Genomic DNA, 25,997 nt, shown 5'->3' on the forward strand with positions numbered 1-25,997 from the left:
CCAAGATTTCAACCTGATACCATTCTCTTTCCACTACACAAAACTGGTTTTTATAAGTTTTATAAGGAGGAAGATGTGTGCAAAATAGAGCTTCTGTTAGCAGGATCCATGAAGTCTCTCTGGAAGTCTCACCTGACTTAGCCTTAAAGAAGAGATTGTGAAAAATTGGAGAAGGGCCATAAGATAAGGCTCAGGAAGAGGCAGAGTCATTTGCAGATGTTATGCCAACAGCCTAGGAGTAATCAAGCACAACAGTCAGGGTAGGGTCTAGGAATTAAATGGGAGTGGGTAGGTTTCCTGAGGAGTCCTCGGGTAGTGCAAATGGTTAATGTATTCAATTGCTAACTAAAAGTTTGGAAGCTCCTCTAAAGAAACCACTGGTGATCAGCTTCTGGAAAATCAGCCATTGACAATCCTATGGAGCCCAGTTGTACTATTACATCTATGGGATTGCTGTGAGTCGGGATCTTCTTGATGGCAATGAATAGGTTTCCTGAGTCAGGTAGCCAGAAACATAGTGGAGCAAGCTAAGACAGGGAACCATGGTTGCCAGGCTGAGAAGGGAGCTGAAACAAATCAGAGTCAAATGGCACTCCAAGATTTGAACCACCCCCGACAGCTAGCTGCCATTGCTTTGAAGGGTCAGGACTTGAACCCTGACAACTGACAGAAAGCACATTCCAGCGAGAAGGAAGAGCATGAGGGAAGTGTGCTAAAACATGGAACCGTTCATGGTTTGTTAACATAAACTGAAGTGTTGGATGATGTTCAAGAAATATTAGAGGAAAGACCAGAGTTTCCTAGATGTCATCATTTTCTCATCTTCTCATCCATGGCCATTGTCACCAGTGTGTGTTTGTGTGTGTGTGTGAGAGAGAGACAGAGAGAGAGAATGAATGTGTGTGTGTGGATGTGTGAATATGTGTGTGAGTATATGTGTTTGAGAGAAAATGTGTGTGAATGTGTGTGTATGAGTATGTGAATGTGTGAGTGTATGTGTGTGTGTGATAACCTCATGTTTATTGATTTATTAATAATTTCTCCCTGCTCTCAGGGTAGGCCCAGCTACCTACTTTTCAGAGCCCAGTGCAAGATGAAAATGTGGAATCCATTGTTCAAAAACAGGGGAAGGGAAAATGCTATTAGAGGTACTAAGATATAAAACTTTTTTCTTTCCTTTCAACTTGTCATGATGCTTTTTATTTGCTATTTAATGTGGTTCTATGTAAAGGGAAATGAGAATTTTTACTTCTTAGCATGAATTTTATAGCGCTTTGTATTGTGTAATGCCAGTTTTAAGTTCAAATATGAACATTTAACTTGTATGTGGAATAGTTAGGAGCTCTGGAGCCATAATGGTTAAAGCATTTGGCTGCTAACCAAAAGGTCAGTGATTCAAACCCTGAAGCTACTCCATGAGAGAAAGATGAGGCAGTCTCCTTCCATAAAGATTTACAGCTTTGGAACCACTATGAAGCAGTTCTACTCTGTCCTATAGGGTCAAAATGAGTTGGGATCAACTCAATGGCAGTGGGTTTTGGTGGAATAACTGATATTTCACAATTCATATTTCAGAGTCTATATATGCATATATTTTTTTGTTTTTTTACCAGAACAGTAGAAAGTGTACACAAACCTAACAAATTGTTTCTATTTTACTTCTTGATATGTGCACATTCTATCAATACTCTCTACCTTCAGCTTACTGATGAGTAAGGAAGGATTGAAAGGAAAAGGAAGGTTGAGTTGTCCCGTCTTTGCCTTTCCTTCTTTGTTATCATCTTTAGCATAAGTGATTGGTTAATACCAGGAAAGGAAGTAACATGAGTCAGAAAATGTATGAGGAGTCCTTGGTCATTTGTGTGTCTTAAAATGCCATTGCCTCCTTTTTGCATTCTAAGCAAGGTCTGGTTCAGATGCAAAGTATAGTTTCTTGGAGTGCCAGCATACCACTTGCTCAGTTATAGATGAAATACACTTACTTTGTACCCACTTTGAGTCTTATGAAACTCCCGCACAGTGTGGATGAATTCTGTGCTCATGGGGCATGGTGAATGCTTATACAAATGGAGTGATGAGGAAGAGAGGACATGCTTATTGCACATATCTCCTCTGCTCACACATAGGCTCCCTTTTCCCATCAGACTTTACACACAGGACACAAGTTGGAAGAGAAAATTGTTAAAAATGTCAAGATGGTAAAAGCAGAACACTGAGTCAAGTGCAGGCCCTCTAAGTGCAGAGTGACTACACAGGTTTATGTCCATGAAGCCAGCCCTGCTCCCACTAATTATTCTGTGGCAAATACAAAAATCAGCCCTAGACAACTAGTCCACCTGTTCCTGACTGCTCCCTCCTCTCGGCCTTTCCCTACTCCTTGAGTATACTGCTGGTTCTCAGTCTCCAGTTCTTTCCCTACTTCAGGTTTCAATACCCATTTTTGGCCCTTCAGGCTTGGGGGCTCATTCCAACACTCTTCTCTAGGTAGCCAGCTTCCCACCTCACTCTTAGTTCCTGATTTAGACATTTTTTTCAGCATCAGGGAAAAGGAACTCTCCTTCAGCCTCTGCCCCACATGACCCATCAGCTGTGCCAAGCTTCCAACTTCTCAATGAGGACAGGAAATTTGAACACCAGTGTTCAGCAGAGCATACACACCATGTGATTGTCTTCCCATTCTTATCACTTTAATGAAATTGCATTTTGAAAGACCATATTGAAAATCCAACAATTTTTTTTATATCTCATTTCCTTGATAATGTTGGGGCAATTGCTACTCTTGGCTAGACTTTTTATTTTCAAAATCCTCTCCTTTGGCTTCCATTACACTGAGATATTCTTATTCTCCTGAGTGTAACAAGGGCATGGGGATGGCTTCTGACTTCCTCTAACTTCACAAGGAAAAAAAAGGATCAAGATCAACAGCCCAAAGGTGATTCCTATGAAGCAAAGGTCATACATGCATCCACCCTCCAACCATTTTACTAATCATGACACCAACTGTCCCTCCTACAGTAAGTACTCTGTACTTCTCTACTTGGTTTGATAATCCATTACAATGGCCACACAGAAGTCACAGACAATATTTATGATTATGGGATTTATTTGGGGAATAAAAGGTTACAATTCAGCATCAGGAATGATGAGGATACAGTTCTTTGGTCAGAACAACCTCTCTTCAGCCTTGCCTGAAGGCTGGTCTCTTTCTGACCCTTGATCCCACGGCCTGACCTATGCTGTCCTTGAGCAAGTGTTACAAAGCTCTTTTAGCTCTGCTGATAGGTGCCCAGAGAGGCACCTGATTCTGCCAGCAGGCTTCTTGCCCCAAAATAGCTCAACATTCTCACACCATGGGCTGGGAAGCTGTTTCATGTTGGTCTGTTGGTTCTACTGCCTCTGCTGTGCCATTTCTCTGCTGCTACTTCACTGCTTCTCATTGTCTCTCACTCCATTCTTGGATCTTCTTTCTTGATAGTAGTGAGATCACCCCTTTCCCCCTCTGGCATGGCTCATTTAATCCTAGTGAGATGACAAAACTGACAAATCCTCATGTTAGGGTTTCATACACCTTATTTCTATGGTTCCATCTCCACAAGAATGCCATACACCTTATTTACATTATTTACAAGCTATCCAATCACCTTGGTGGGCCACAAGCACCCTACATTTATAATCCCACCCAGTTATCTGGTTGGAGTCACAAAGACCATGGCTAGAAGGGTCATACCAAGCAATTCACTGCACTGCAAGAAGTGCATTTTGAGAGTATCTTCTCTCTTGTGCTACTGGTTGTAGGTTTCCCTCAAGTCTCAGGTTTTATCTCACTTTTTTTTCCTTTTTCTCCAAATTTTCTTTTAATTTATTTTGTTTTTGTTGCTGTGTTAAGGATATACACAATGGAACACACACTTCAACAATTTTTACATGTACAATTCAGTGACACTGATTATATTCTTCAAGTTGTGCAATCATTCTCATCCTCCTTTCCAAATTATTCCTCCTCCATGAACATAAGGGAGCTCTGGTGGTGTGAGGCCTAAGATATTTGACTGCTAACCAGAAGTTTGGCAGTTCAAACCCACCAGCCACTCCTCAGAAGGAAGTTTGGGCAACCTACTTCCATAGAGCTATCGCCTCCGAAACCCAAGGAGGGATCGTTATGAGTTGAATCAACTCAACGGCAGTGAGTTTGGTTTCTTGGTTTGCCACAAACATAAACTCACTTCCTCCTAAATATCCTATCTAACATTTCAAATTGCTGTTGTCTGTTTGATCTTATATATATAGTTCTTAAACCAAGCAATAGTTTAGCTTAATTGGTAAAAAAAAAAAAAAAAACTGTCTTTTTCCACTTTCTTATTTTCCATTCCCTCAGATCTGTATCTTCCTGCCTGACTCCTTCCCAAATCCAGTCCATTAGATGGTCTCTTACCACCTCAACTTCAAGTCACTTGCCCTCTCTGGGTCTCAGTATCCTAATCATTGAAGTGAGAAGTTTGCACTGAATAGACTCATGTAATTCCCCCAACTTAAACAACTTCTTCCCTCACAACTGACTTTCTTTCCTTATTGCCCTAATTTCATTGAAAACTCAAACTGCAAACACCAATATTCACTTCAGTTTGCTTTTGTGGCTCTCGCTACTCTAGAAAATTAAATGAGGTGGCTGCTTTTATATTAGGATCTGAGCCCACAGACTTTGTGTGTGTCTGCTAAAACTAAACACACCAAAACACTCACCAATACAACAAATTCTACATTTACAATTCAATTACATTGATTATATTTTTCATGTTATGTCACCATTATTACTATCATTTTCCAAAATATTCTATCACAATTAACATAAACTCAATACTCCCTAAATAAAAACTCTCCCTTTCCCACACCCTCTCACCCTTGGTAACTATAAATAGTGTTTTGGCTTATGAATGTGCTTATTTCATATAATTGAGATTATACAGTATTTGTCCTTTTGTGACTGATGTATTCTCTCAGCATAATGTTTTCAAGGTTCATCCATGTTATGGCATGCATCAGAACTTCATTTCTCTTTGTGACTGTGTAATATTCTTTTGTGTGCTTATATCTTGATATAGCTATATAATCAGTCTATGCTTATATATTTGTTTGTTCCTTACTTCAGTGCTGTGGATTATCTTTATATGGCCTTTCTCACCATGGTCTTGTAACTTGCACCAAATAATTGAGTGGGCCTAAGTAAATAAGGTGCTTGTGGCCCACCAAAGGGATTGGGCAGCTTTCTAATAATGCAGATAAAGTGTATGACACATTTGAGGAGGTGGGACTATACGAATAAGGTGTATAGAACACTAACAAGGGGACTGGTCAGTTTTGACGTCCTTCTAGGCTCAAAATTAGCCATCCCAGAGGCAGAAAGAAGAGATGGGTACAGAGCACATTTTTGGGTACAGAGTTTCAGTGCTGAGAACCTACTAGATCCAAGAAACAGGGAGAGGTGTAATATGGAAGACAGAGACTGTGGAGCAGGAGTAGCAAGAGCAATAGCGGCACAAGATGGCAGGAACCAGGAGATAGTGCGAAATGGCTGTGGTGGAGCTTGTCACCCCATGCAGCTAAGAGTTGTAACACTTGCCCAAGAAGGCCCTGAGCAGGGCCCAGTTGCAAGAGTGAGAAGAAGCTGTCTTGTTCAAGAAACTGTATCCTGAGTTGCTCCTGTTACTTCTGAGTTGTTCCTGATCCCTAGTTTACCCTGTTACTTCCCTAATAAATCACTTCACTGTAAGTGAAGTTTGTGAGTTCTATGAAATATTGCAGCAAATTATGGAACCCAAACACAGGAAGTAGAAAACTGAGGGGAGGAAGAGTAGTTGATTGTAGAGATGATGGAGTGGTACAGCAGTTTAGAAAAGTTGGACATTTGGGACATCTTTAACCTTTTTCTCATAGGAACCAGCTTTGTGCTGATCCTCTATAATAATAAATAAAAGAAATTATTCCTTTAGGTACCATTCAAATCTATTTTCCCCCCAAGGATTAGCTAATTTTCTCAGCTCAGTCTTCAAGAGACAATTCTTTCCTGATGAATGCCAAACCTCAGCCCAACAGGGCTTTTCTGTAGCCAGACATACCTCAAATCAGTAATCCTCTAGATCTTTCCCTGATAGCTCCTCAGTGAGTCTTTTCTGGAACATATTGGTGGCCTCCAACAAATTCAAGACTAAACTTGAATTTAATCACCTCTCTTTTTATCCACAAGAACCTATACCAATAGATATAGTATAGAATAGTATAGCTTTCCTGGTCTGTGGAGTTGTTAACAGCCTAAAAAAACATCTTATTACAAAATCAATAATTATAAATCCCAGCATTTCATTTAATTACCACAAAACCTTTTCTGAAGAGAGGGAAAAAATGGAGAGCATGTTTAGCAATCAGTTTTAAATTGAGAAAGGAAAACTTAAAAAAACAAAACATAGTCAGATAGGTTCATATGATGAGTTATCTGTGACTCATTAATTCTGTCTACCCTTCTCCCTCATCCTCAATGCCCAATCAGTTACCTAGGCCTGCCTGGTTTCATCTCTTCCAAATTGTCTCTCAAATGTACCAGCTGCTTTCCATTCCCAGGGTGTCTTATCTGGATCACTGCCACAGTCCTCCAATCTACATTTTTGTCTCTGGTCTCTTCTCTGATCCATCCTGCAGAGCCAAGACAGAGCTAATGGCCTGCTCAGACATTGTTTCTCTGATGTCACACTCCCTACTCCAGTGTCTTCATTGATTAGCTCCCAGGGTACCCAGGAATGAGTCTAGGCTGCCACTGGTTATAGTAGGGACAGAGTGAAGTGAGGGGTGAGGCATGAGTTTGGAACTGGACAAACTAAGTAGCAATTTCAGCTCTACCATTGCTAACTGTTGACTTTGGAATAGCTAAATTCTTGGAGTCTTGCTGTTCTGTTAAATAGGAATAATGATTTGAGGATGGTTAAATGGGATAATGTATCTGGTCCACAGGATGTATGAAGCCTCTAGCTGGAACTCAATGAGTGTAAGCTCCCCTAGGCCCTCTGGCACAAAATCCTTCTCTCCTTTCCCAATAACATATCTGCCTTCACCAATGAGGACTCTTCCCTGAAGCCAAAGCAATCTCTTTTTTTATTTCCCATTGCTCATGTTCCCTATGTCCTGACTTGACAAACCTTCTTTCTTCTCTCTTCAAGCTAAATCCTACCCCCCTCTCAGGTCCAAATTCACCCTGAAGTCTCCCCCAGCTACCTTCTGGGCCTCCCTTTTACCTTCTCTCTCCAAGCCCTTAAGGTGCCACTCCTTCTGACCCTAAATCTAGCTCTGCTTTCAATGGCTCTTAAGATGCATCATGTAGATACTCTTCTTCTCCATAGCCAGAATGGAGTCCTTTGGGAGCAGGAGCCATGTTTCACGTTCTTTTGAAATCCCTATTGGGGTACACATCAAGAGCTCAACAAGTATTCCTATAATTAAAAAGAAAGCTGTGGCTATGGTATCCTTGTGTTCAGGTGTGTGGGGGCATCTGGGTGCCTTGGCCCTTTGTATAGTGTTCTTCTGAAGCTGATGTGAAAATGAGTTTCTACTTCCTATGCTCTTGTTGACCAGCCATGAATGGCAGAGGCACCAGAGTGGGCTGTAAGGTGGGAAATGTGAGCCTGTATTGAAATGTTAGTTTCTGCAATCTCTGTTGGATTTTTTTCCCCCTTATCTCAGGTCCCTTCTTTGACTGAGAGCTCCCAAGCATCTCTTTCTTCTCCTTCCCCTCACTCCCTCACCAACACCCAGGAAGTGCTTTAACAGGGAAGAAGAGCAAGTATGCAATACAACAAAAAACTCAGTTGCCATCCAACTGATTTTGACTCCTGATAACCATATGTGTGTCAGAGTAGAATTGTGCTTCGTAGGCTTCATAGGATTTTCAGTGACTGATTTTTCAGAAGTAGATTGCCAGGTCTTTCTTCCAAGGCATCTCTGGGTAAACTCAAACTGCCAAATTTTGGGTTAGCAACTGAGCACATTAACTATTTGCATCACTAGGGAAGCTATCCTACAAGGTACACAGAATAACACAGAATCCATGGGGTAATAGTAACTGCTGTTCTTCATGACTCACATGCCTCTCTCAGAAGACTGTGTGGTATGGTGGACAGAGACTAGCTGCTAGTCAGGACAGTGGTCCTATCCCTGCTCTACCACTGGCTGGCTGGCTTTGAGTTTGTTCCTGGTGGCATAGTGCCTAAAGCATTTGACTGCTAACCAGAGGGCTAACAGTTCAAACTCACCAGCCACTGCTCAGAAGAAAGATTGGGCAATCTACTTCCGTAGTGATATCGCCTCAGAAACCCAAGGAGAAGTCTCTGTGAGTTAGATCCACCTCAGTGGCAGTGAGTTTGGTTTGGTTTTGTTTAGTTTGTCGCTATGTCAAGGCACTGTCTAGGAGAGAAGGCCTAGCCAGGAAAATAATATTCATACCATAAAATTCAATGGAAGGAATTTGAAGAACAGTCAGTGATACAGTTTGTAGAAGAACTAGGAGAATAAGTGGGAGGGAGATGCAACCCTGAGAGCAACAACTGCAGGAAGCTTTTACCAACCCTGCAGTTAGAATAAAAGAGGGAGGAGGTGGTAGCACCTGAGCCCAGGGCCAAGGCCACCCTGTGGGATCTGGAACTAAGGTAGGGGCAGCTCAGTGGAGCTGGGACAACAGAAGAGATGCAGACCCTATTGAGAGGTTGCCCAGAACAGAGAATGAAGGGAAAGGCACCTGGCCACCCCAATCCTCTTGCCCACCAATCTCCTGCCAGTGCCTCTTATTCACCCAGAAGTTAGAGGACAAGGAAGCTCGATAGATATCATTTTTCATGGGTGGGCTCCCATGACATAGAGCAGAGCAGGGAAGGGAAACTAACAGATTCATAAGATAAATACCAGTTGACCATGCCATTTTCTCCACCAGTACACCACGTCTTCCCAATAAACAATCTAATTTTTAAAATTCTTTCTGTGCAAGTTCACCATTAAAATAAGTCTACTCATCCCTTCTTTCAATCAAAGTGTCACCCTTAAGTTCCCCAACAGAAATTCTAGAGCTGGTGTCATCCCTACTATCTCCAGCCTTCTTATCTTGTTGCTGTTGTTAGTTGCTGTTCATCTCTGACTCATGGCAGCATTATACATACAGAAGGAAACATTGCCCAGTGTAAGGAGAGTATTGTTGCCTCAGTACCCTCTGTGATTTGCCCTCCTCCCAAGGCCTCTGTGACTCAGCCATCACAGCCTGACTCTGATAAGTCCCAGAACTCGATTGCCTTGTGGAGTGGACTTGGCCAGTCAATCATTTTTCATGAGACTCATGAAGGTCATAGAAGTTTGAGGTTTTCAATTACAAGCAGACTAGGTGAAAGGACAGGGGGGAACTGCCAGGAAATGACAAGTGATAGCATAGTCTCTCTAGGTGGGGCACATCCCAGCTGCAGTAACAGATGCACTTGGTCTCTTTTGGTTGGCACCAACCTGTCAGCCCTTGATAAAGAGCTCACCAGACATTTTGCTAATATGTATAAGGATAAGCAGCATAGGATTTCAACTCCACTGAAAACATGCTGCCTGAGAAGAATCTGAATGGGAAATTTCCTGAAGAACAGGAGCTGTCTGTGTGTCCTTCCTGCTGTCTCATCCAAGTTTTCCATATTGTCCCCTCTATTTCCATAAAGTAATCAGTCCTGCTCATTCATCAAGAAAAAAATCCATGCGGAATGAATGACAGGAAGAAGATTGGTGAATTTATTGTCCTCAAACCTAGGACATCAGTGGGAGAATACATTGGAAATGGACTGTCTCACTGGTGTCAAGTCAAATCCAACTCATAGTGACCCCTCCTTGGGTTTCCAAGGCAGTATCACTACGGAAGTAGGTTGTCCAACCTCCCTTCCAAGAAGTGGCTGGTGGGTTTGAACTGCTGGCCTTCTAGTTAGCAGTGAAATTCCTTAGGCATTATGCCACCAGAGCTCTTGGTGTCCCCTGTGGAGGTCTTGAAAGCCATTTGGAGAAGTTTGGGCATGTTTCTGAAGACAAGGGGAGCTATCAGGTGTTTGTAAAGAGGAGTCATGTGGTAGCAGTAATACTTCAAGAAGATAATCCAGTGGCATTGTGCTGGGTAGACAGTGGAGGGGTGGAGGTGGAAATGGTAAAGCCAGATAGACTCTTAGTAAGGAATTTTAGAAATCCAGCCATATGGTGAGAGGGCATGTGCCTCAGTAGGGATGGTGGGGATGAAAGACAATATCTGATGTGAGGGCATTATTGGATGTTTAGAACACAAGCAGCAGTTTCACTGATGAAATCCACAACTACATTGACTGAAAAGAGATGGGAGACAATTTGGTTTTAATGTTGGGTACTAGACTTGTTGGATTTAGATTGACAATGAGATAGCTGAGTAGCTACTTAGATGTTCATGTCAGACATTCACACTAGGTCCCAGGGTAAAAAGACTGGACTAAAGCAAAGATTTACTAATGTTAAAAGGGTCAGTTGATGTGAGCTTCTTAATGAAGGGATCATAGGGATAAAAATTAACCCAGCCTCATACTCAGCAGGACAAATGGAAAGTATCTCCATGTTGTGTGGGTATTAAATTAATATCTTCAAGCTCCAAAAGGTCTCTGTAGTCATTTTTCACCCTCCAATCTTTGCCATTTGCCATTGTCTTGAGGTTTGAGTCACACAAATACTTGGTACTGGCATCAGGATCTAAGAAGGAGGCCCAAGCATGTCAGGTACTCTTTAAATACTCCGTTTGGGCCCCCTAGCATTAAGAAGAGATGCTCCTTGGAACAAGCTACTTACCTGGCCAGGTGACTGAGGGAAGTTAGAAGCAGTTTCCTGAGAAGACACAAAGTAGAATGGATGCTCATGAGCATGACTTGACCTCATGCTGTTCTCTCTGAGGGAAGAGGGTACCAGCCTGATGGTAGCAACCACCAGGGCAACAGCTGGCTTTCTCCCCTTCCCAGACTGACATGTTGTGGTCACTGATCACATCTCTGAATAATATGAAATTTTGAGTGGGTGAGAGAGCGGATTTTAATCTTACAAGAAAAGAAGAAACCAAACAGATTATAACCCAAATCCATCTGAAGGGAGCAGCATATAAAGGGGATGATACAGCACTCAGGACTCAAGGATACTGTTGCTACCAGGTGGAAGTCAAGATTCTCTCAAAAAAAACTTGGTTTAATATATTTTGTTTGGGTGTTTTTTCTAGGGTGGTTATACTTGATTGGAAGCTCTGGTGGTGTAGTGCCTAAGGCATTTGACTGCTAACCAGAAGGCTGGTGGTTCAAACCCACCAGCCACTCCTCAGAAGAAAGGTTGGGCAATCTACTTCCGTAGAGATACTGCCTCAGAAACCCAAGGAGGGTTTGCTATGAGTTGGATCCGACTCCATGGCAGTGAGTTTGGTTTTTTGGTTTTTATACTTGATTGGATAACAGTGTGGAATGAGGAATGAGGAAGACTTGCTAGGATTTAGTGGAAGAAAGTTGACTATTGTTAAGCAATCTGGAGGCACCCTTGCCTGACTTCTCTCAGAGTTTTCCTAGAACACTCTTCCCCTTTATTCCCTTTTTTCTGATGAGAAAATTTCTATCATCATTCTGTGTCTCTCACTGAAGCCCGAATACTTGGGTTCAAATCTAAGTTCCATGTTTATACATGGCTGACTCCCAAGCCAGACTCCAAACTCCTAAAAGGAAGGGGAAGTACATTCTGTTCTTCTCTAAGCCCAGTGTACCCAGCTCAGTGCCTGGAACCTAGGAGAGTTTCAATAAACACCTGATAAATGAATATCTAGGAAGTTAAGAGCATCAACTCTAGTTCTAAGCTGCCTGGATTTAAATCCTGGTCCTACCACATGCTGACTGTGTGACCTTAGGCAAGTCTCTTAACCTCTCTGCACCTCAATTTCTTCATCTACAAAATGAGATAATAGCAGCACCTACCTCATAGGGGTGATGTGAAGATTAAACAAATTCATATATAAGTAATGTTTAAATCAGTGACCGGCACAGAGAGAGCACTCAGTAAAAGTTGGCTATTACAATTATCATCATCACTTTAACGGGCACCTCAGATAAATTATTAACCATAATTTTAAAAGAGTTGTGCATTAAATATAATGGGTTACTTAATATTTTCTCTTCAACGCCATGGTTTCTGAGGAATTTATGATTAGATAAATTAATGGTCACACAAACAAATTATAATTCAGGGTTTTCTACAGTAATTTGGCCCAGACATAAGATGAGCCCTGGAGAGCCAAATTGGCTCATTTATCTCTCCTCCAAGAAGGCCCCGTGGTGAAGGGGAATCGTTCACCAAGAAATGTCATCAACAAGGGAATTTGTTTTCAAACAACAATGATTGGGCTATTTTCAACCTCAGCTCAGGTGGTGCATTTTCATTTTCTTTCACACTGAAGGAGAGAATGAAATTTTAGAGGAAAAAATGTAGGAAGTGGCAGAAAACAAACATTACAGGATAAGTGAAAGTGAGTAGCCAGTAGAATGATGGATAAGCCACCAGGTCTAGTTCATGGCCATGGCCCCACCAGCAATGGCCTTTAGTTGTGGGAGTTTAGGGCCAAGTTGGTAGGAAAACATCATCAACCGCAGTAAGATCACCTGACTCATGTTCTGTGCCAAGCCTGCCAGCTGTGCACTTTCAAGCATCTTGAGGTCGATGACCATGAATTTAACTTCTCTGCATCCTTTGTTGAAGCAATCATAGCCATTTATGAAGTGTTTATTGTGATGTTAGTTATTGTTGAGTTGGTGGCCACTCATGGCTACCTCATATACATCAGAATGGCACATGCTCTGGTCCTGTACCATCTTCACGACTGTCCACATGCTTGAGTCCACTGTTGTAATCACTGTGTATTTTAACGCCCACCAGCCTACGGGGTTCATCTTCCAACACTGTATCTGACAGTATTCTTTTCTGATTCATAGGGTTTTCATGGCTAACTTTTGGAAGCAGATCACCAAGGCTTTCTTCCTTATCAATTTTAGTCTGGAAGCTCTGTTGAAACCTGTCCACCATGGTGACCTACTAGTATTTCAAATATCAATGGCATAGCTTCCAGCATGACAACAACAAGCAAGTCACCACAGTATAACAAACTGACAGACAGGTGGTGGATTGTTTAGGCCATATCAAACATTATGCTAAACACTGAACATAGATGTTCTCATATTTTTTTCTCACAAAAACCACATGAGGCAGATTCTAAGCCCTGTGTTACAGATGAGTCAACTGAGGCACAGACTTGCCCATGGACACACAGCTGATAAGTGGTGGAGTCAGCTTTTGAACCATAGAGCGTGTCTCTAAGGCTAGAACTTACACACTACACTTCTTACCTTCTACAAGACATACTATGCAAGCACAGCCACTTAAAAATAGTTTTGTTTCATGAATGAATGAATGATGGGTCTACTATAGGATAAAGTCCTCCCTAGACTCTCCCCTCACTGGAGTCTGGATTCCATTGGGTAGCCAGTGGCTATCAGCCACCTATGGTAAAAGAAGTTTCTGTCTATTCCAGGCCTTATTTGTGATGGTTAAAGCAATGCTTTGGGTTAGAGTATCTGTGGACTATGAACCTGCCTTGGAGACTAACCCTGGCTGAGTTCACTAGTGCAGAGGTATAAGCACCCAGAAAGCCAGATGACACCTTCTCATCTGTCTTCTGGTGTTTTACAATAACACTAGCTTTATTTATTTTTTGTTTTTGTTTTTGTTTTTTCTTTTATTGTGGCAAGTTTATTTATATATATATAACAAAACATTTGCTATTTCATCATTTTCTACATGTACAATTCAGTGACATAAATTATATTCATCATGTTATGCAACCAACACCAGCTTGGCCTATAAATCTATCTAAACATCAGGGAGTCATTTAAATTGCATTATTCTGGTCCTCTCTTTTCTAATACACTATCCCTTTTTGAGAAAGCCACAGAACTCTTAATCTGCTCTGAGACACTAGGATTCACATTTACTTGCTGGAAACAAGCACAATGGCTTTCAAGTTATTTCAAACTAATCTTCAAAGACACAATTGCAGACAGACTCTGATGAGGGGCAAATAGAAAGTAGGTCATTAGGACCCAGAAGCCCTAGCTGGAGCCGGCTGCGCTGACAGATAACCTGACAAGAGCAAGAGCCCTAGGATTCCTGATGAAAAATGAGGACTCACTGCATAATCAGTTGCTGCTGCAGTCCTGTGCCAGGGATGTCCCACTCCCCTCCCCCAGCCCAAGATGAGTAAGCATGTGGTTTATCCACCATGTCGCAGAGGGGTGGGCAAACCTCTTTTTGGCGCTGGAAATTCAGTAGCTGAAGAATCACAGCTTTGTATCAGCCTCATCTCCCAGAGCTGTGCAGTTCTGCTTCTGATTAGATTCCACCAGCTGGGAACAATCTCTTTCCTCGCCACTGAAAATGATTTTTGGGGAACTAAACAATGGGCATTGCTGTGTTAATATTCTCTGCAGCCTGGCAAGCGTGGGCTGCATGCTAAGCACTGGGGAAACTCATCCACCCAAAAGCAGGAGGTAATCTTGGGCTCCACTGGATGAGAAAGAGTAGGTCTGAAAGAGAAAGCCCCTCTGGTAACAGCCACAGAGTCTCCTCCCTACATTCTGAGTCTCCATGCAGGTCCAAGAGAAAAAAGCAGACCCCTTAGCTCTCCTAAGGACAGAAGAAATTGGGTGTACTGGCCTAGAGGAATCACTGGGGCCTGGCACAGACTAAAGAGTCCCTTAGTGGTACAAACAATGAAGTGCTTGACTACTAACAAAAAGCCTGACAGTTGGAATCCACCCAAAGGTACCTCAGAAGGAAGACCTGGCAATCTGCTTAGCAAAGATTGCAGCCATTGAAAATACTATGGAATACAGTTCTACTATGAAAGACATGGAGTCACTGTGAGTTGAAATCAACTCAACTGGTAACTGGTTTGTTGAGGTTTTTGTTTGTTTTGGTAGTGATTAAGCCCCACACCTCTAGACTGGGGTATGATACTATATAGTCTAGCTCAGAGGAAGGAAGCTCTTTTAAGTCTATTGAAAAGCTTAATATGATTAACAGTGACTATTTATTAAACAGGAGCTCTGGTGGCTTAGTCCCTAAAGCATATGACTGCTAACCAGAAGGCTGGTGGTTCAAACCCAACAGCCACTCCTTGGAAGGCAGGTTGGGCAACCTACTTCCGTAGTGATACCACCTCGGAAACCCAAGGAGGGGTCGCTATGAGTTGGGGCCTACTCGAAGGCACATAACAGCAACAACAACATGTATGGCTGCTAACCAAAAGTTCAGCTCCATGGGACAAAGATGAGTCAGTCTGCTTCTGTAAAAATTTACAGCCTTGGAAAACCTGTGGGGCAGTTCTACACTGTCCAATAGGGTCACTATGAGTCAGAATCTACTTGATGACTGCGTTTGTATTATGTGACTGTCACGTGGAAGGTAGAAATGTGAAACAGGTCAAAGATTCTTAGAGGAAATAACATTTTAATTTTCTAAATACTTAAATAGTGTTTCTTGTTGTGTGCCGTCAAGTCTATTTTGACTCAGAGACCTCATATGTCAGAATAGAACTGCCCACACAGAGTTTCCTAGGCTATAAAATTTATGGATTAGCGGACTGCCAAGTCTTCCTCTTGAGAAGCTGATGAGTAGATTTGAACCACCAGCCTTTTGATTAGTAGCTGAGTACTTAACCATTGTGCTACCAGGGTTCCTTAAATAATGTGTCTCCCCAGCTGTTGTTGTGGACTTGATTCCAATTCATAGCAACCCTATAGAAGAGAGTGTAACTGCTCCCATAAGGTTGATGGGAACAGACTGCCACATCTTTCTCCTGTAGTGTGGGTAGTGGTTTCGAACACTGACCTTTCAGTTAGCAGTCAAGTGCTTAACCATTGCGCTACCAGGGTTCCCTCTAAACAGTGTTTACTGTGTGTCGATTACAGGTTTGTTTGTCTGTTTAAAAAGAAAAAAAACCTATAATGCATTTAAACCTCATACTAATTCTATGTAGATATTATTAGCTTTCCTAACTCACAGATGAGGAAACTGGGGTACAGAGAGGCTAAGTAACTTTTCCAAAATCACACAACTAGGAAGCAGTGAAGCCAGCATTGAAATCTAGAGTCATGCTTGTGATCGTTATCTGACACTGCCTCTGTTTGAGTAGAGCCTCTGTGCAAAGATCTGGACAGAGCGTTCACACAGAAGGCAGAGCAGGGGCAAAACCCTGATGTGGGAATGTGCTCAACATGTTTGAAAATCAGAAAGAATGTCATCAGTCCACTGAGCCAGATTATGGAGGGTCCTGTAGGCTGGGAAGGAGCTATGGTGGCACAGTGCTAACCAGAAAGCTGGTGGTTCAAATCCACCAGGCACTCCTCATAAGGAAGACTAGACAATCTACTTCCATAGTGATATGCCTCAGAAACCCAAGGAGGGGTCTCTATGAGTCAGATCTGACTCAACGGCGGTGAGTTTTGAATTTGTAGGCTGGGGAAGGCCTTTGCATTTTATCTTTTGTGTATTGTTCTTATTGTAGTTAGATGCCATCGAGTCCATTCCAATTCACAGTGACCCCATGCAATGGAGTAGAACTACCCTATAGGATTTCCTAGGCTATAATCTTTACAGAAACAGGGCACCAAGTTTTTCTCCCATAGAGCTGCTAGATACATTTGAACTGTCTGCCTTTCAGTTAGCAGTCAAACAATTAACCTTTACTCCACTAGGAAGCCTATCTTAAGTGTAGAAGGAAGAAATTGCAGTTTCTCAGCAAAGAAGTAACTTGATCCAATTTTCATTTTTAAAAAGATCCCTTTACCCATTGTATTTTAAAAATAAATAAATAAAAATACCCACTGCCATAGAGTTGATTCTGACTCATAGTGACCCTATAGGACAGGGTAGAACTGCCCCACAGGGTTTCCAAGGCATAATCCATACAAAAACAGACCACTTCATCTTTCTTCCATTGAGTGGCTGGTGGGGTCAAACCACTGACCTTTTGGTTAGCAGCCCAGAGAATATATCTTAGGGGAGTGAGTCAGAGAGGACCCATGGATCAGTTAGGAGGCCTGATTGTAGGCCTGATTGTAGGAGGCAAATAGACAAGGAGATGAACAGAAATGGAAAAGATATTACTAATCTAAAGTACAATTTTTTCATTAAAACTCTGCCTTAGAGAAAAACATTTTTGTTAAAAACTCTTTGTTAAGCAAAGGAAGACCCCCCTACTGGGGGGGTTTGTTGCATGGAAGATATAAACAGATAGAGGCTGTTCCTTTATAAGTCATGAACTGGAGATGAATGAGAAAATTTATCACAAAGCCACAAATATAATCATACCTAACACTTAGTGAGTCTGTTAGCAAGCCAGGCCCTTTCTAAGTCTTTATTCACTAACTCATCTAATCCTCATAACAATCCTATGGTTGTTTTTAATTCCATTTTAACCAGTAACCAATTGCTGTTGAGTCAATTCCACCTTACGGTGACCACTGTATGTCAAAGTAGAACTGTTCTCTATAATGTTTTCAATGGCTGGTTTTTTGCAATTAGATCACCAGGCACTTTTGGATGGACTAATTTTTTGGTTAGCAGGCAAGTGCATTAATTGTTTGCAAGCCTACATGGCTAGTAAGCAGTAGAACCAAGCCTTCAGCCCAGGCAGGCTGGCTTGAAGATTATGGCTGCTAAACACTATGCAGCCCTGCCTTTGAAGAACGTTCACTGATCCAACCAACACCTAGAGAGCTCCCACATGGTAGGTGAGCATGTACCTAGCAATGGCAGTAAGGGCCTTCCATTAATTTCTAATAAGAGTGATATTTTTATAAAGCAAGAGTGATTTTTGCCTTAAGAAAAAGAAAATTGCATAGTACAGACAATTCTTCCTTCAGTCCTGGATTCCCCCTAAACCCCATTTGTGCAACCACAGCTCACCCATCAACTGCATATCCAGTTTCAAGAAGGGTCCAGGGGCAGTACTGGAAGCCTGATGAGTATCATGTCTTTGCAACTTGGACAGTTGGTCAACTTGAATTTGAAAACAAGCAAAAAAACTCCTCCAAATCAATTAATTGATGACCAACTTGGACAGTTGGTCAACTTGAATTTGAAAAACAAACAAACAAAAAAACTCTTCCAAATCAATTAATTGATGACTGCTGATGAAGATCATAACCTAGCACAGCACTTTGAACTAAAGAATTACCTCATGAGAGGCAGACTATAACCTCTCCCTGATGGAGATGGTATTTAGTCTATCAGCAGGAGAAGATTGAAAGTAATAGTAAAACTTTTAGTGGATAATAAGAAATACACACAAGAAACATACATTTTAGAACAAGTATGCTTAGCAACAGCCCTCTTCCCATTTAGGCACTTGCTTTATTTGCCAATGAAAGTCTCTATATCAGCGAAGCAATAGATTTTATTTTCATCAAATAACATATATTTAATGAATATATATTAGAGTGCCAGCTCACATTAGGGAAGCAATATAAAGGAGTACAGAGATGTTTAAGATTTAACTCTCACTTCTTAGAAGCATAATCTAACCAGAAAAAAAAAAATAGCCACAAACATTCATCTGTACAATTCAAGGGATTATGATTCATGCTATAAATGCCACAAAAGAGCCTGGGAAGGACTGATCACATCTGCTAGGGTGATCAGGCAAAACATCCCAGGAGAAATAGCATTCTGGTGGCCTTGAAGGATGCATGAGATTTACATCAAGAGGGAGGAAGGGAGAGACTCCCAAGCTTCAAAAACACAAGGGATGTTCAGGAGATAACAGTGGAATGGTCTGACTCAAGTAAGAAGTCAGTGTAAGGAGGCCGAGGAAGAAAGGGGGATTTGTTGACTTGGACAAGATTAAGGGGCATTACTTGGTGTTGTTCTTCACCCCCACTCATGTGAGCTGCTGGTCATAACACGACAAGGCAGGAGATGTAAGTGGATGGATCTCATAATAAACTGGCGGTTATTCAACTGAAGTAGGAGTAACTCAGTAAATGTTTATTGAAATAATGAATCAATGCATGAATTAGACTCTAGTCAAAAGTGCAGATGGTAAGTGATATTTGACAGAAGCAGCCAGGGACATGTGAACTCCTTATTTCTCTACGTTCACTCTATTATTCTTTTACTCTCCATTATTTTCCTCACAACCCTTTGTATTACCTAACTTTGTTGTTGTTGTTAACTGCTGAGAAGCTGGCTACCCAATGATGGTGATCCCATGCACACTGCCCAGTCCTATGCCATCTCTATGATTGGACCATTGCAATCCATGGAGTTTCTGGAAGTAGATCATCAGGACTCTCTTCCTACTCTTAGTCTAGAAGCTCCATTGAAACCTGTTCAGCATCACAGCAACACTAACTGACAGGTGATGGCTGCACATGAGATGCATTGACCAGGAATTGAGCTGAGGTCTCTTGCAAGGGAGGTGAGAATCTACTATTGAACACCAGTGTCCCCAACTAACTTGGTGGGGGTTTTTTGTTTGTTTGTTTTTCTTTTAATGTGTTTGTCTTCCCCTATTAGAATAAAAGCTTCATGAGAGCAGACCTGGACTTGGCTTTTTTTCATGCAGCTCCTTTAACAATGACTGGCACATGGAAGGCTCTCATTAAATATTTGCTGATTGAATGAGTGAAAGTATTATTTTCTTTCAATCTGGGCCAGTAAAACATTATGAACTGAGATTAAGTTAACCCAGCACTCAAATTTAAGTAATAGAACAATTACATACCATGCTTTACAATTTATAATGTTTTAAAATGTATTGTCTCATTTCCTCCTCATAACAATCTTGCCAGGTAGACAGAGGAGGTCTTGGATAAGTTCCTTTTTATGGATGCTAAGATCTATAGTAAAGTTCAAAAAGGTTAAGTGTGTGAAAGCTTACATGGGTACAATTGGGGCTTAACCTCAGATCTTCTAATACCTTCTCGAATGCTCTTTCACTATGCCATGTCTCTTCAATGACTTTATTGAGTTATTATTTAATAATTCTATTGTAGGTCAATAAAAGAAATAGCCAAAGAATGTCTCTGTATTATCTGCTGAGTGGCTACAGAGGTACATTAATTATATCTTGATAATCAGAGTCCTTTATACTAAGAATCCATGGGAATTTGGTGCCAAGACCAAGCCTGGGTGTCCTAAAAATTAATGTTTCTTTTTATCAGACAAAACCTTATAAATTATGGGATTTCATCTCTTGCCTTAGCTATTAGGAAGTACAGAAATTGAATTAGGCTTAATTACAGTGATAATCTAATTCCTGGTCCAATTACAATCCTTTTCTATAAATGATGTCTGATTTTATATTTATTTCAGTCAATTATGTATATGGATATATAGTTTCTATTATAAGCTATACCAAATTCATTTTAGAAATAGCCATTATAGAAAACTAATAGTAACTAGTACTTATCAAATGTTTGCCATATGCCAGGGGTCATTCTATGTACTTCATATATATTAACTAATTTCATCATCAAGATAGCAAAAGTTTATAAAGTCAGAGAAATCAAATGTTATAATATGATAAAATAAAATTAATATTTTCAATTATGCCACTCCCACTGGTGCAAATCTCCATCAGTTCTTAACCCAATTATTTCCCAAATCTCCTAATTGAATTCCCTGCTTCCAACCTTTCCCCCTCAGTCTATGACCCACAGACTGCTAGAATTACCATGTTAAAACAAGAGTCTCATCATATCTCTCCTCAGCTCAAAAACCTCTAATGACTTCATATCACTCAGAGTAAATGCCAAAGTCCTTTCAAGGATACACAAGACCTTATGAAATCTGGCCCCCTCCCTATGAAGTCTCCGGCCTCATCCTCTAATACTCGTTCCATACCTCACTTGGCTCCACTGACCCGATGTTGTTGTTGTTATGTGCCGTCGAGTCGGACCCGACTCATAGCGACCCCCTCCTTGGGTTTCCGAGGCAGTATCGCTACAAAAGTAGATTGCCCAACCTTCCTTCTGAGGAGTGACTGATGGGTCTGAACCGCCAGCCTTCTGGTTAGCACTACACCACCAGAGCTCCTGGCCTGATAGCAGTTTTATTAATTTTCCAGGCAAATTTTCACTTCAGAGTCTTTGTACATGCTGTTCCCCAAGCTTGAGATGCTCTTCTTCCACATACCTACCTGCATGGCTTGCTACTCTATCACTTTCAAGGGTCAAATGCCTTCTTCTTAGTGAGGACCCCCCTGATCATCCTTCCATCCCTTCCCTTAACACTTCCTATCCTTCTTCTTGCTTCATTTTTCTCCTAAGCACATAAAATTAATACACTGTTTATTTTAGTTATTTATACTTTATATTGTTTGTGTCTCGCTCTACATCATAGTCTCCCTGAAGACAAGCATTTTTGTCTGTCTTGTTCTTTGCTACATGTCAATTAACTAGAACAGTAATTGGCATGTAGTAGATGCCCTACACTTTCTGAGTCAATGAGTCCACTTAGGAAAAGGGGGTGCATCTTGAATAAACATACCACATTTAACTGCAAATATACAGAATGCAGAATTCATGGATGGTGCAAATGGTTAAGGGCTTAACTATTAACCAAAAGGTTGATGGTTGGAACCCATCCAGAAGTGCCTTGGAAGAAAGGCCTGATGATCTGCTTCCAAAAGGTCACTGCCTTGAACCTCTAATGAAGCAACTTACACAGCACACTTGGCACGACCATGAGTCAGAATCGACTCAACAGCAACTAAATGCATATAAAATGCACAAAACTAAAATATTTGCTACAATTATTAAACCGTTTTTCCCAACCCCTTCCTTCCATCCATATACTAAAACTATCATGTAAACTGAGTTAATATTTGACTTGTTCCAGAGGATGTGATTATCTGTGTAATTTTTGGTATGTGGACTTTTCAGATGTAACTGAGCATGTTTGGCATGGCTGAAGCTTCAATACTGCTGCTATGAACAGGTCCTCTCTTCCCAACAACCCCTTCTCCCAAAATCTGTTTAACTTATCAATATCCATGGGAGCTTTCATTTTGTAACTAGGGAAGATGGGCTTGTTGGGTTTGGAGGGATGGAAGCTAGTGGCAGAGGAGGGGAAAGATGAAAATGATTAGGGCAGGGACCATGACTGTATTATTGCATCTCCAGCTTCTAGAAAAGTGCAAGGCATGTAATAGACAGCCAATAATGATTTGTTGATTGAATTGTTCCTCTGGCACCATGGTCTGTCTGAATATTTAGTGCTGGAAGGATGAACTAGAAGACAAAATTATTTTGGGGGCAGAATCTGAGATTCTTAGCAATAAATTTTTTCCACCTTTGCCTAGAGGACTGGTATCTTTGGAGGCACTGGGAGGTAGCATCCCTGGATAGACACTGATGTCTAAGAGCAAGCAGTGCCAGCAATGATGCTTCTTTAAGGGCCTCTTGTGAAATATACATTGGCAAGTAGAAGGCACCTTATAGTAGTTGTAGCTGACAGAGTGGGTTGGGGCCATGCAAGAGAAACCCATTTTGGAATTCAAAAAAAAAAAAAAAAAAGGATGCTTTAAAGGAGATGGGGTGTGTGACTCTGGCAGCATCTCTGAGTTGAAGAGGCTAAGTTTGAGTTTTATATGATGTGAATTTTACATGAATGTAGATTTGGAGGGAACTTTAGAATTATCTCAACTAACTAGCCATTCCATTTGATAGCTTCTTCTATGATAAAACAAAATTACGTAAGTACAGTATAATTTAGTCTCTCCTTTTGAGTTTATCAGTATTACTGTAAGTTCATATCCTCACCCACCCACATCTATCAGTGTTGAGAATCACCTTCTCTTAAACTTTCTGCATCTTACTGGAGGTACAAGCTTCTGTTCCTCTTCACTTAGTATGTCTCACTGTTCACACTCCTGCCAAGTCTCTTTGTGCAGTTTTAATTGCTAGTCTTGGTATGGGGCGGCTCTCTTTCTCCTTCAGAAGAAAAAAACATTCATTTAATTTCTAACCCAATTAAACCATTAGCTCATGAGCTCATGCTCTGTGGGCCAGAGCAATGGGCTCCAGAGACATGAGCAGAATAGAAATTGCCGGCATTAATGCGATTCCCTCTTCCCCATCCAGGAATGACTAACACACGGTGAGATTATGTTTGTGCTCCAGTAGCTTTCTTCAATTAATTAATCAGCAGATACAAGTTCAAAAAACAAGCCTCTGAAAGCGTTGAAGACTCACTGGCATTCTCAGGAACACCAAGGCAATAACTCAGGAGTTAATAACTTAGAGGAGCTCAGGAAGTACTGTCTGGTTATTCTGATGCTGATCTCTCCCAACTTCCTGACTGTGGTTAGCAGGCAAGTGTCTTAGCCACTATGCTACCTGTCAACATCATAGCAACTTGCAAATTGTCACTGTTAGGTTGGTGGCTGTGTATGAGGTGCATTGGCCAAGAACTGAACCTGGATCTCCCACCTGGAAGGCAAGAACTCTACCACTGAACAACCCTGCCTCAAGATTAGGGATAGGGAGATACACATGCAATATGACATCTGTAGGAAGAGAAAAGGATGCCCTGGGGGAGTCAGGCAAGAGAACAAAGTAGAACTGCCCAACAGAGATTCCAAGGCTGTAATCTTTAAAGAATCAGACTGCCATATATTTCTTCTATGAAACAGCTGTTGGATTTGAACTGCCGACCTTTTGGTTAGCAGCCAAGTGCTTAATCATTGTACCACAAGGGCTCCTTCAACCTTCAACAGGAGAGTGAAAATAGAGTGTAATATAAAAATTTCCACAACCATAAGAATCATGGCCCAGGATAAGGCCTATGGACTAAGAAAAGGGAAAGGGAATGACTGCTGGAAGGAACTATCTAATGCTGTACATTTGTGACCAGATTCTTGAGTAACATGAAGGCTTGTGGGTGACTTACCACAACTGATTGCAGGACTTTGTTTAATCTCTCTGTCTCTCATACACACACAAGGGGATAAGGTGTGCCCTTGAGCTAACTCTATGCACACTTTTACATAATGTTTGCACAGTCAATAATAGGGGACAGGTGTACTGATGTGAGGGTACTGTGCTTAATGGTAAAATCCCCCTAATTTTTACCACTGAGTATTAGAAATAAAAAGCAAAGCAATTGTAGAACATATTGTAGAAATTCATACCTACTCAAATAATGAATGAGGGAACTAATTAACTAGTTAATTAAATTAATAAGGGAATTAACAATTTATCTAGGTATGAGGATGGATTCTGCCAAATGGTGACACAGATGCCCTATTCCCTAACACCTTTTAGTATAGTTTCTTGGGCCATCTCTGTAAATTATGTAATAAATCAAATATGTCCATCTTTTAAACATTTACACCTGCTACCTAGGCCTGGTAGTGCAGTGGTTAAAGTGCTCAGGTGGTAATTTAAAGGTTGGTGGTTCAAACTCACCAGCTGCTCCATTGCATAAAGATGTGGTAGGCTGTTTCTGTAAAGAGTTACAACCTTGGACACCCTACAGGACAGTTCTACTCTGTCCTTTAGGGCAGTGTGAGTCAGAATTGACTCAATGGCAGTGGGTTTGGGTTTTTTTTCAAGGAGGAGCTAGGCCTCATAAGGAGGAAGAAGGCTAGGCAAAGTACTGTCTGAAGGCTGTGTCACTCTATAGTGTCACCAGCCAGCCTGAAATGCTGAGAAATGAATGTTCTCAATCATTTTGTATAGTTTGGTAGGTTTTTTTCCCTCACAGCTGTGAGAGATAAAAACAAGTAGCTGATTTTTTCCTGAGTAAACCAAATTCCAATTGCAAAGCCTACACCAGAAAAGAATCCACTTAAATGCACAGTCTCTTGTTCAGTATTCTTTGACATGCACAAATGAGAGACAATATTCTGTTATTTTATCTTGCTTTGTCTCCCAGTAGCCAAGATGGAAAGCTATCAGTACGTGTGTAAACGGCTCCCATATAAAATTATGATAATGTATTGCTGAGTAAGGTTCTATAAGGAAGTTAAGAAATGAAAAAATCACAGTTCTTCTAACGGCATTAACTTCTCTTTTTGCATAAACATTTCAAACTCTGAGCCTCATCATTGCAGATTCCTGTATTTCATTTCCTGAATACCTAGGGCTGACTCTCTGGCTGAGAACAGAGTGTCTTGAAGAATAGTTGCAGATTCTTGAAGACATAGAGTTTAGAAGACAAGAAGAAATGGATCTGGTCAAAGCAGCCTCCCTCTGTAAGTTATCACAGCAGCTCAGTGAGATTGGACATGTTTTTGTTAGCTCCCCTCAAGTTGGGCCCCCTCATGATGACCCCCTACAAAAGGGAAGCCCAGCAGTGTGTCATTCCCATGATCCATGGAAGATCAGACCATTGTGATCCACAGAGTTGTCACTGGCTGATTTTTGGAAGTAGATCACTAGATCCTAGTCTGTCTTAGTCTAGAACCTATTTAGCATCATAGCAACACACAAACCTCCATGGACAGATGGGTGAAGGCTGTGCATGAAGTGCATTGTCTGGGAATCAAACCCAGATCTCTCACATGGAAGTTCAGAACTCTGCCTTTGAACCACCACTACCTCTGGGATTGGACATAGGTGTCCCAAATGAAAGAAATCTATGGGTGTCCACTCCCAGATCATTCCACTAATGCCTCAGAACATCCTAAGCTGGTCTAAGGAGAGAGGATACTTGGAGCACCAAACAATAATGGACATCAAAACACCTTTAAGAAGGTAGTAAGATGGAAAAAATTACATTTACCAGAATTATAGTACTCTAAAGTCCCCTGGGAGCTCTGTTAGCATAGTGCCTAAGGCACTTGACTGCTAACCAGAAGGCTGGCGGTTCAAACCCACCAGCCACTCCTCGGAAGGAAG

The sequence above is a fragment of the Orycteropus afer genome, unplaced genomic scaffold (genome assembly GCF_000298275.1).
Source record: "Orycteropus afer afer isolate SDZICR_OR568_19922 unplaced genomic scaffold, OryAfe1.0 scaffold00010, whole genome shotgun sequence".
Classification (NCBI taxonomy): Eukaryota; Metazoa; Chordata; class Mammalia; order Tubulidentata; family Orycteropodidae; genus Orycteropus; species Orycteropus afer.